Source organism: Anas platyrhynchos, chromosome 34 (assembly GCF_047663525.1).
Source record: "Anas platyrhynchos isolate ZD024472 breed Pekin duck chromosome 34, IASCAAS_PekinDuck_T2T, whole genome shotgun sequence".
NCBI classification, from domain to species: domain Eukaryota; kingdom Metazoa; phylum Chordata; class Aves; order Anseriformes; family Anatidae; genus Anas; species Anas platyrhynchos.
Window position 1 is genome coordinate 1,426,800 of NC_092622.1, and position 10,628 is coordinate 1,437,427.

The 10,628-nt window shown below is 54.1% G+C and overlaps 1 long non-coding RNA gene across 1 annotated transcript; it reads left to right on the plus strand.

Moving 5' to 3' along the window:
- Positions 1-347: 347 nt before the first annotated feature.
- LOC140000900 (uncharacterized) lies at positions 348-10,200 on the plus strand. The gene is made up of 2 exons (XR_011806115.1): positions 348-1,428; positions 3,449-10,200. It is a non-coding gene; the product is annotated as an uncharacterized lncRNA (long non-coding RNA).
- Positions 10,201-10,628: the final 428 nt, after the last annotated feature.

Consider the following 10,628-nt stretch of genomic DNA (forward strand, 5'->3'; position numbering starts at 1 on the left):
CACCAGGTTTGGCCCCATTCTGGAGCATCCTTTCCCAACCCAGGTCCTTGCCCACTCCTTGCTGGAGCAGAAACCTGGGGGCTTTGGGGTGGGACCCACTGGGGGACATCCACTCTAGCCCTGTGGGGACAGAAATGGGATTTGGGGCCACCCCAAGGAGCCAGCGCCCCACTCACTCATTGCTGGGCACAGGAGGGGCCCTGCCAGCGCTCGGGGACGAAGCCACGAGGCCGGGAGAGCGGCGTTAGATTTTCCTGTTGGCACCAGCTCTGCTTTTCCCTTCCCCACCGCGCTCTGCAGCGAGGCTCATTGCTCCTTGCCTGGCCGCCAAGCGCCTGCTGATAGCTGCCTCTCCATCAGGGCTCCGGATGGAAACCCGGGGAAGGATGCGCCGCTCGGATAAGGGATAAGGACATTAAAAAAAAAGGGGGATTGTTTTTTTTTTTCCTCTCCCCCCCCCCCAACCTTTTTTTTTTTTATTTTTTTCCTTTCCAGATGACAAGTCATTCTCTGCAGTGGTTTTATTGACAGTAAATCCACCGGCAGCGGCAGGGCTGCACGCGGGGAGGGATGGGGTTTCAGGCTGGATGTGCACATGGACGCACTTGTGAGCCCTGGATTCCCCCCGCTGCAAGAAACCCCAGCAAGGTTTGAGCCATCCCTGTTGGGAAATGCACTTCCCGGGGGTTTTGAGGGGCCGATGGAGACCCCAGATGTGCCAGGGCTCTTTTCCTGGGGGAGCTGGGGAGGAGGTGAGCAGCCGGAGGAAACTTCCTCGCCGCTGGCCCCTGGCCAGGAAGGATGCAGCTGCATCCTTGGAGTCGAGTGGAGCGTGGGGAGCGCAAGCGTTTCCGCGTTATTTTTCGGGGGAGCCACGTGATGGTTGTGCTGATTCCTGCAGGGAGAGGCAGCGGGGCCAGCTGAGGGCCGTGGGGCTGGCCAGGAGCTAACGATTAGCGCCAGGTGTTAATTGGTAACAGCAAGGCAGCAGGCACGAAGGCTTAAAGGGCGGTAGCCGAGGGTGGGCTGGGACCTGAGCGCAGTGGAGGGTGAAGAGGAGGAGGTGAGCTGCTGGGGATGTTTCATTTCCTTCCTCTGGATGCTCGGTCCCAGTACGAACCCAGTAGCCAGAGCTCCCCTCATCTGGCCGTGCCTCAGGCGTGCTCGCAGATCTAATTAGCAGCAAAAATGTAATCAAGGGAAGGTGCGGCACCGCTGAGGCTCCCAGCGCAGGCAGGCAGCAGGGTGTCTTGAGAACACCTCCTGAGCTCAGGCCCAGGGATAACTCGAGCCCTGGAGGGATTCCTTCCTCTCCCAAGCAATGCTTGTCTCCATTCCACCGGGTGCATGTTGCTTACAGAAGCCAATTTCCATCCTGCTGCTTAGAAGAGCGTCCCCAGGGCAGGAGCGTCGCCAGGGCAGGGATGGGTAAGTGCTGCTCGTCCTCCCCACGGCCCGGGCTGCATCCTGCTATCGCTCCCTCGGACGAGGCAGCCCTGCCTTGCAAATTGCTTCTTTATCTGCACCTGCCACCCAGGAGGCAATTTAATTCCTTATGAGCTATTAATTACTGCGTGAGCTGGAGGTGCTGGGTGCCGCTGCTTGCTTTCCCAGGGTGTAACCACCCTTGGGGTCACAGCCCCTGCGATCTCTGGGGCTGGCCGTGTATTTAAGGGGAGAGTTTGAATTAAAAGGCAAGCAGCGTGGCACATCACAAAGCCCTCCCTGCTTGCTGCCAGGGCCTCGGAGGTGGCGTTTTGGCATCCAGCTGCTTGCTGGGAGGATGCTGCTGGTGTTTGCCCCGTGCTGTGTGCCTGGTGTTGCTCTGAGCCTTGCTGGTGCAGTGTCTGGCCCTTCCCCATCCGATCCTGGGGGAGATGGGAAGATCCAAGCCCCCCTTGAACCTGGGCTGAGTGACATGTAAAACATCTTTGCAGCCGATTCCTGCTAATGGCTTGCAAATTGCTTCCATCAGCTCTGGTATTACAGATTGCTCATCTGAAATTGCTTCCAGGAGCCCATTTTGGGGCCAAACGCTTCCTAGCTTGGGGAAATAACCATCAGCATCATTAGCAACAGCAAACTGCTCAAATGAGGCGCTGTGGGGCCTCACCAGGACTTCCTACATGCGCCTTCCCCACTGGTGGGCAGCTCTGGGATTAGGGCTGTTGTGTCTACGTGGGGCTGGGCACCACTTTTCCCCATCCCCATCGCTTTGGGGCGCTCCCCCCACATGGCTTTGCTCCAGCTCTGAACCAGGAGTGGCTTTGGTGCCTCCACATACCTCCTGGTAGAGGTCCAGGGCTTCCTAATTCCTGAGCCCATCGCTAATTATCTGTTGGAAGCCAAAGCCTCGCATCTCAGTGAGCCTAACGAGGCTGTTAGCAGAGCCACCTCCAGCCCTAGCTGGCTGGGAGCGTGTTGCCATTGTGGGTTGGGCAAACAGTGGCCAAGATAAAACCTCACCTTGCTTCTTTTGGCACCTAATCTCCCTCACTGTTTCAATCCCACCTGACCATTTGAGACCTCTCCAAATTAAACCTCCGCCTAGAAATCCTGAGAACCGAGCACACACCGCTCGCTCGGTGGTGCGGCAGGGTTGCGAAATTAATCTCCCCCATCTCCCCAGCGGGGTCGGATGCAAAGGGTCAGAGCCAGCCTGGGTCAAGCTGTGTCACTTGGAGGCTTCCTCGCTGGGGTTACCCCGAGGAGGACGCGATCCTCACGCTCAGCACTTCGCTGCCTCCCCGCTCCGAGCCGCTGGGTTGCTCGCCCCCGTGCCGAGCGTCGCCGCCTGATTTATGCCGTGTTGTGCCGTGCTCTCGCTCGCACCCGCTTGGCTCTCCCGGCGCTGGGAGCAGCCAGTCCATTAAACACTGAGTCATCCACAGCGGCTTTTAATTTCGTGAGGGGCAGCAGTTTGGATAATTAAAGGCCTCCGTGGCCAGAGCTGGCGGCTGCAGAGAGCAGGGCTGCCGGGGAAGGCGAGGACACCCGGCAGCACCGATTAACCGGGTGCCACCACCCTGGAGGCGAGGCCGCGGTGGAGCGGTGGCTCCTCTGCCCACTTCTCCCCTCTCTGCTTGGATTTTGGGGTGGTTTTTAACCTTTTCCTGCCCCAGCAGAGGGCTTCCTCGGCCAGGTGAGTGCAATGATGCTGTGTGCTGTTTGCTGCCCGGATTAACCAGGTCCTGATGGGATCTCCCGTGGGCAGATATGCTATCTGGAGGCCTCGGCTTATTAAAAGGACAAGCTGTTCGGGGAGCTGGTAATAAAGCCATGAAAGCTTTTACGAACCAGAGTTGAAGGCACTAATATCGCTGTGCTCTGCGTGGGTGAGAAATTAGACAAGAGTTCCTCCATGCTGATGGGGTTTTTTTTCCTCCCCCCTATTCATCTTTCTCAACAATTATCTTTTATTTTGATATCTTTCTATTTAAACCTTCAGAACCGCGCTCGGGATAACAAGGAGGCTGAATCGCTTAACAACCAGGCACCTTGCAGCGCGGGTGCGGGGGACCTGGAGACGCAGCGGGCGGTGGGGAAGGTGGCTCGGGCTCTCCTGGGGGTCTGTGGCTGCAGGAATTGTCCCCAGGGGTCAGGGGATGAAAGCCCCAGGGCCGTCTCCATCAGGAAGGCTCCTTGCTGACAGCCTCAGGAAGAGCTGTGCTGCTGCATCTGTGTTGCACCAGTGTTGCACACCCAGGGCTGGATATTTGGGATTCCCTCTGGCTGTTGCTGCTCATCACCCTTGGATGTGGGTGGCCCTTGCGTGCTCTGGGTTTGCTGCAGTTTTCTTACAGCCCCTGTCTCTGCTTTTCTGCTGTCCTGGAAATCTCTTGATGGTTCAGCTGCAGCTTTTCCAAGTTGTGACCAGCACATCGCAAACCGAGGGTGGATGGAAACACTGGGAAGTTGCTGAGCTGCATGTGCACCTTCATTAGCTTGAGCAATTAGTGTGAGGAGCATCCTGAAGCAGTTTCCCTGTGCGCCATCTCCACCTCGTCTGGCTCCTGTCATCCTGGCTTGTTCTACCCTGAGTCCAGAAAAGGCTTCCTCAGCTGGGACAGACGCAGCCCAGGGCTGTTCCCCCAGACCAGGGGGCCTGAAGCTGCTCAGGAAGGATGGGACCCACATCTGGAAGTGCAGGACAGAGGCCCCGCAAACCCCAGCTGCTCCCTGGGTGCAGATCCAGCCTGTCCCCTCGTGCCACCCCACTTGTCCCATGCCATTTGTCCATCAGCAATCCTCTGGCTTTGCTGGGGGCTGTTTGTCCCCATGCCTTTGTCGCTGCCATAGCACCCGTGGGGATCATATTTTCCTTCCTTCTCTCTGACACTGGTTGTGGTCACAACAAAACTCTGGGGACAGCTGGAAGGGGAGCTGGATCCCCACATGTGGGAAGTGCCAGGTCAGGCCAGTGGCACGTGCTCACTGCAGCCCAGAGCTGTGCTGGAGAAGGCAGTTCATGTGTCCCAAACATGTAAACACGTTTTGGCAGCCCGGGCGACCGTGCAGGAGCTGAAGAGTTAACGCTGCCAGCATCAAGCATCCTCCAAACAGCACCGACGGGAGCAGCGAGCCTCTCCGCTCCCTGAAAGCTGGCAAACAAATTAAAGCAATGTTGCAACGAACGCGTTTCTTTGCAGCAGAGAGGAGGAGAAGCACCGCTCAAAGGCTGAGGAGACAAAGGCAGTGCAGATGGGTGCTGGGGGACCCGGCGAGCGCCACGTGCTCTGCGCTGCTTTGCTCGGAGCTAAGCTGAGATTTGCTGCCACAGCTCAGTGACAGCGGCTGGAATAACCTGGGGAGGATTTATGGGAACCACATCAAGGCCGAAACGGGAACCTGGCTGCGAAGGGCTGTGGCTGACAGTTGCTCTGGTGATGCTGCTTCTCCATGTTTTGCCTCCAAGACTGTTCTTCCAAGAGGAATTGGGCTGTGCAGGGAGGGAATAAAGTCCTAAATACCCCAGGCGGCTGGATCAGCCTGTCGGCTTCCCAGCAGCCACCCGACACGCACAGCAGTCCAGCATTTCCAAAAATGAGGTCCCATTTGGCTTCTTGTGCTCATATTTGCCTTAAAGAGAAATTAAGCTGGGAGATGCAAATTCCCTAAAACGATGAAGTGAAGCTGGTGGCTGCGGCGGCCCCGGTGGAGCCAGGTTTGGTGCATGGCAAGGGGGCTGGTGGCACCAGTTTGGTGCGTGGTGCAAGAGCTGGTGGAACTGGGTGGCTGGGACCTGAATCTGTCGTCAGAGCGCTGCTGCTGGTCCCTGGCATGGCCCCGTCCTTGTCCTCCAGCCCCAGAAATGACTGGGGGTGGTGGTGGTGGTGGTGTTCCTACCCTCCCCCAGACAGCCAAGCCCATGCAAGGAGCAGATGGAGCCCATCTTGAATGTGCAGTCTCAGCAAAAGCAAAGCCAATAAGCGAGTTAATTACCGGCGTGTTATGTGAGAGCTGGGGATTCCCAGGAGATGGCGGGGATGAAGCAACCCCCTGCTTGCCATCCGCAGCCCTGGGAGCTGCTGGAGGAGCCGGGTGACCTGACTGGGGGCAGCCTGTTGGCAAAAACCCTCAGCAGGAGGGATCGGAGCTCTGCAGAGATCACCGAGGTTGTATCTGTCCCTTCCCCTGCGGTTTTCCTGCCTGTGTCTGATGAGGCATGTTCATGGGGTAGCTGCAAAGTGCCGAGCAGTGTCTGCAACTCACAAGGCAGTCGTGGCTCTGACTTTGAAAACATGAATACACCCGAGGGCACGGCATCTTTTGCCTTTGCCTTACTGCTGAACGTAATTGGGAGAGAAAGAGGAGCAGCTCCCAAACTCCCTGGTCTAAAAGTAACTGGGCTTGAACTGCTCACATTCGTGCCAGTGCCTCTGGGGCAGCTTCATCGTGTTCCCCTTGGGTGCTCGATGCCTGCCCGGTGACGTGAGGGGCTTCCCAGCCGAAATATCAGCCTGGAGGCAGGGTGCCTGGCTCTGGCCACCGGAGGATGCAGACATGCTGATTTGCCCTTGGTGCTTCCTCTCTGCTCCCCATCAGCTGAGCTAATGAAGTTTGGACTCGTTAAGCCCACAAATGGTTTCAAACTCGATTGCCCTGGGCTGCCTCGCAGCTCCCATCCACCCCTCCCTTTGCGTGTCTGCCCGGGAGATAAGGATGGCAGTGGCTTTAATTCCTCACTTATGCATCGACTGCCAATTCTCCTGCCCGCTCACCCTTGATAAATATTGCACAAAGATTTGGCTGCCAACGTGCTGGAGATAAAGGTCCAGTCCCGCCAGATCTCCTTCCTCGGTGCCTTTTGTCTTGTTCTGTGTCCAATTTGTTAAACAACCCACCTGCTGCAAGAGAGGCTCTTCCCGTCTCTGCTCCTGCCTCGGCTTATTGCAAAACCTCTGAGTGAGCTCCCTCCTCCCCGCGCCCAGCCTTGGGTGGGAACTGAGGACTAAGAAAAGGCGCTGTCATTTCCAGGCCTTGAATTGTCATTGATCGGGGGATCGATAACGGAGCCTGCTTTGGCTCAGCTCTCTCCCAGGCCCAGCAGGATCCTGCTCACCAGTGTCATGCAGGATTTGGGGATGCTCCTGTGCAGCAAACCTATAAAGGGAAGCACCGAAGGCTCTGGCAGGGCTAAGCCTTGCTAAAAATCCTCTTTGCACCCCTCTGGCCAGGCTGGATGAATGCAGTTTGGGTGCCAAGAGCGGGGCTGAGGCTGGGAGGCATCACCGGGAGCTGAGCTGCCCCTTGCCCACCCACCACAACTCGGTTGCTGGAATTCACTCCCAATCCTGTAACCATCCAGGTGACTTTGGAGCCAAAAACTGCTACCTGGTAGCGCACAAATATCTTACAGAGAGCACAATGCTGATGAGAGACGCTTGATTGTGCTGTGGTGAACGACTGTGGTGTTCAGCCTCAAATTTCAGGGCTGCTGTAGATGAGAGGACAGGCAGAGGCTATTGATTGGGGTGGGGAGGGAGAAACTGAGGATGGAAAGTCTCTTGTGGTTGTGTATAGCTCTGGTTGGCGGCATCTGTTAGCGTTGATCTCCCCCTTTTGCATCCTCTCAGGCAGCATAGCGTACTGCTGTCCTGAGCGTTGTCTCTTTTAAGATCGAATTGCAAAAGAAAAGAAAACAAAACCGCAATGAGTGACGGATCTGGAAGCATTTGAACTCAAATGTGGCTTCTCTGACACGTGTCTGTTAGTCATGCTGTCCTGCTGGAAGGGCAGCTGTCCTGGGTGGCTTCAGATGCTGTGCAGCTTACAGGTGGCTGGATTCCCCAGTTTGGAGGTGGCTCTGATGATGTGGTTTGATCACTATCACTTCTAAATCCGTAAGAAATGTCATCTGAAGTGCAACAAATAACCCCCTGATTATCTGCTGGATCCTAATGCTACTCCCTGGAGATAAAAGGCTGCAATTTTCCCCCTGGGCCATACAATAATCGCCCCAATTACTCCCAGGCAGTGGTTATTAAACTCATGTCACTGCTTTAATTTACAAAGCGAAAATAATTAAGCAGGTGTCTACGCTTGCTGTTTGGCTGGGAGTGACCGGGGTTATTTCTGCTTTGTTCTGGGAAAGCAGCTCTCAGAAGCTATGGAAAACCTCTGTGGCCTTTCTGCTCTGCGTGGCACAGTTCTGTCAAAAAAAGGTACAGAGAAGCTGCTGGATGAACGACCAAATAAAATACAGTTGGTGTCTCTTAATGCTAGGGTTGGTATCCCAAAGGAAGTAACCTCTATTCGATGATAACATCAGAGGGATTTAGGGAGATAGCTTGGTTACTGAAGCTGAAATGTGATGGGCATGTGAAATCGCCCTTTAGGCCCTTGCAAAAGTGTTTTGGTTTGGTTGGGTTGGTGGCGGGTGTCTCCTGGCTGAGTGCAGACACTTCTGAGAGTGGTGCTGCCGTGTTTCTGGGTGCACACGCGTGCTTGTTCCCCCTGTCCAAGTGTGCTTCTGCACCCACATGCGTCGCCTGGTGTCCTTCAGGCTCCCTTGGACAGGCAGACTTCCAGTTTTTGTAGGAGATCAGTGAGAGCAGAGAAAGGGATGACCGGACGGAGGGAGGCAGTGCTGGTGAATTATGCATGACAGAGGGAGGAGAGCTGTTATCTGCACGGACAAGGGCCTGTGCCAAGCAGCCCGGCTCTCCGCTGTACCTGTGCCTTCCTTTCGCCCGTGCTTTATCTCCGCTCCCAGCTTGTAATTCAGCCCAAATATCAGAGGAAGCTGGAAGATTAATTTTCTGTGTTTGCATGGCAAAGGAGAGGGGACGCACTCTCACTCCAGGCTCCCAGCTGCTTAATCCGCTGCTGAACCCTGCTGAAGGAAGAGGCAAAAATTTATCAGCGTTGGCAAGTTGCTGGTGCGAAGAGGGTTGTTGGGACCCAGTGGCCGTGCCGAGCCTGGGGCTGCACACCAGCAGGTTGTGCGCTCTCACAGCAGGGCCTGGTGTGCTTGAAGTGGATGCAGTTGTGATGGAAGCACTAGGAAAATCCAAATCTTTCCCCCAAACCCCGAGTTCAAACCCCCAGACCAAAGAAATGTGTGGGGCTTGGGAGAATCGTTCCCTTCCCTGCCACTGAGCCATGACCTTTGTGTGCCACCAGCATGGGAGTGCTCATGACTGCAAGTTGCTCAAATATTTAAGAGATGACAACTATATTAATATAAAAAAACCCCTCTAGATAAAGATCCCTTGAGTTTAAAGCAGGAAACATCAGCTCAGCTCTTATTTTGCAATCCTCTCCTTTAGCTTACTCCCTGGCTTAAATGAAATCATAAATATCAGTCCACAAAGACCCTTTGTCACTGCATGTAGCTCCTGGCGACAAGAGGTCATTCATTAAAGGCCAGATGAAGGCAATAAAAAGACTCCCATTGTTTTTTAACGAGTTCAGGATTAGGCTGTGGCTCCTCCGCCGACATCAATGCACCATTTAGGTGCATGGAGCAGAAAGGATGGGCTGCGTGGTGCCGCAGACAGATTTGGCTGATTACATCCAAGCGCTCTTTACCCTGATGCTGGTCACCGTTGGAGGAATCGTGCAGGCGGACAATCACAGATAAACCTGGCTGCTTTGGCTTGATGGTGCAAGCTCTGCTCCTTTGGCACCCTCGTTGCAGACCACACGGGCAAGGAGCCGAGCAATATTTTGCACAGCTGAGTCGTGGCGGAGGCCTCGCAGCGCCTGATACCACCCAACGGCATGAGCGTGATGCCATCTGCCGGCCTGCAGCTCTGGCCAACCACGAAAAATTAGGAATTCATTCCCCAAAATGCCCAGCTTCCTCTGGCTAAACCCAGGCTGCCCTCCCTGCTCCGCCTGCTGGGCATTTTCCAAATGCTACTGAATCATTCTTTTTTTGAAATCAGTGCTGCATTAAGAGAAGTGCACCAAAGATATATTTTTTTCTGCCTTTTTTTTTCCCCTAGAGAAAGGTTGCCATCTTAAAGTTTCTAGCTCCCCTTCTTTGTCCCTTTTTTTTTTTTTTTTTTTTTTTTTTGGATGACTGTTCATGAAGACCATCATGCTCTAACTGGTTTTGGATTAAGAGGAACTTAATAAAGGCTTCCCCTAAGCACAAAACTGCACAAATGGGTTTGCAATTCTGGAGTTAATTAGGCAGGAGCCAGGCAGAGAGATTTGTGCTTGCGAAGCTCCACCAGAAGATGAAGCTGGTAGGAAAGGTTTGTTGCTGCAGGGCTGCTCGCTAGCACATTGAGGCACCGGGGCACTTCCCCCTGCTTTCTGCCCCCAAAAGGTGGAGGCATGGGGTCACCCCTGAGCCCAACAGCGTTGTCACAAGCAAAGGTCCTGCGAGTGCTGCCCAGCAAGGGAGTTGCCAGCAAATGGAGGAGGCGAATGGGCAAACAACCAACCGAGTGAGACTGCAGAAGAAGCTCGAGGAGAATTTTTGCTGCCTGAAATTGTGAAGTGCTTCCGCCAGTAATCGCCGGAATCATCAAATTAGCATAAATTCTATTAACGGTTTCCCAGATGAGACATTTCAAGGCTTCTCCCCCACCCCACTCGACACAAACAAAAGAGAGTATAATTACTTTGCAATAAAGGCCCTTAATCTCGTGCCTTGTCTTCTGCCTTGAAGTAAAGTGATATGCGGAAGGTGCTTCTGGCCTCCATGCTCTCACCATGTGTCAGCCAAGGAGGAAGAAACAGAAATCCTACCAAGCTTCAGGGCTCCTGCTTCTCTGTCCCATTGGCAGTGGCCAAGCCATGGCAGCAGATGAGGAGGTTTCTTGCAGGAGCTTTTTTGCGGTACTCAGCTCCTGACAGCCTTCGAGGTTCCACGCACAAGATTTCAGAGGAGGTTTTTTGGAAAAACGATGCCTGAAATCATATGGAAGAAATCTAATTTGCTTAACATTGAAAAACAGTGCCTAATGCGGTAACTCGCTACAAGCACCATGGGGGCCATAATCTAAAATAATGTGCCTTTTTATTGGCACAAGAATGCAGATGACAATTTAAAAGGGGGAAAATTTGCTTATGAGCAAAAGGCTCCTTAACTCTTAAGAATGACACTAAAACAACTCGCCTACCTATAAATATGATCTGCCAATAGAGACATCTTAGCTGCAAAGATTTAA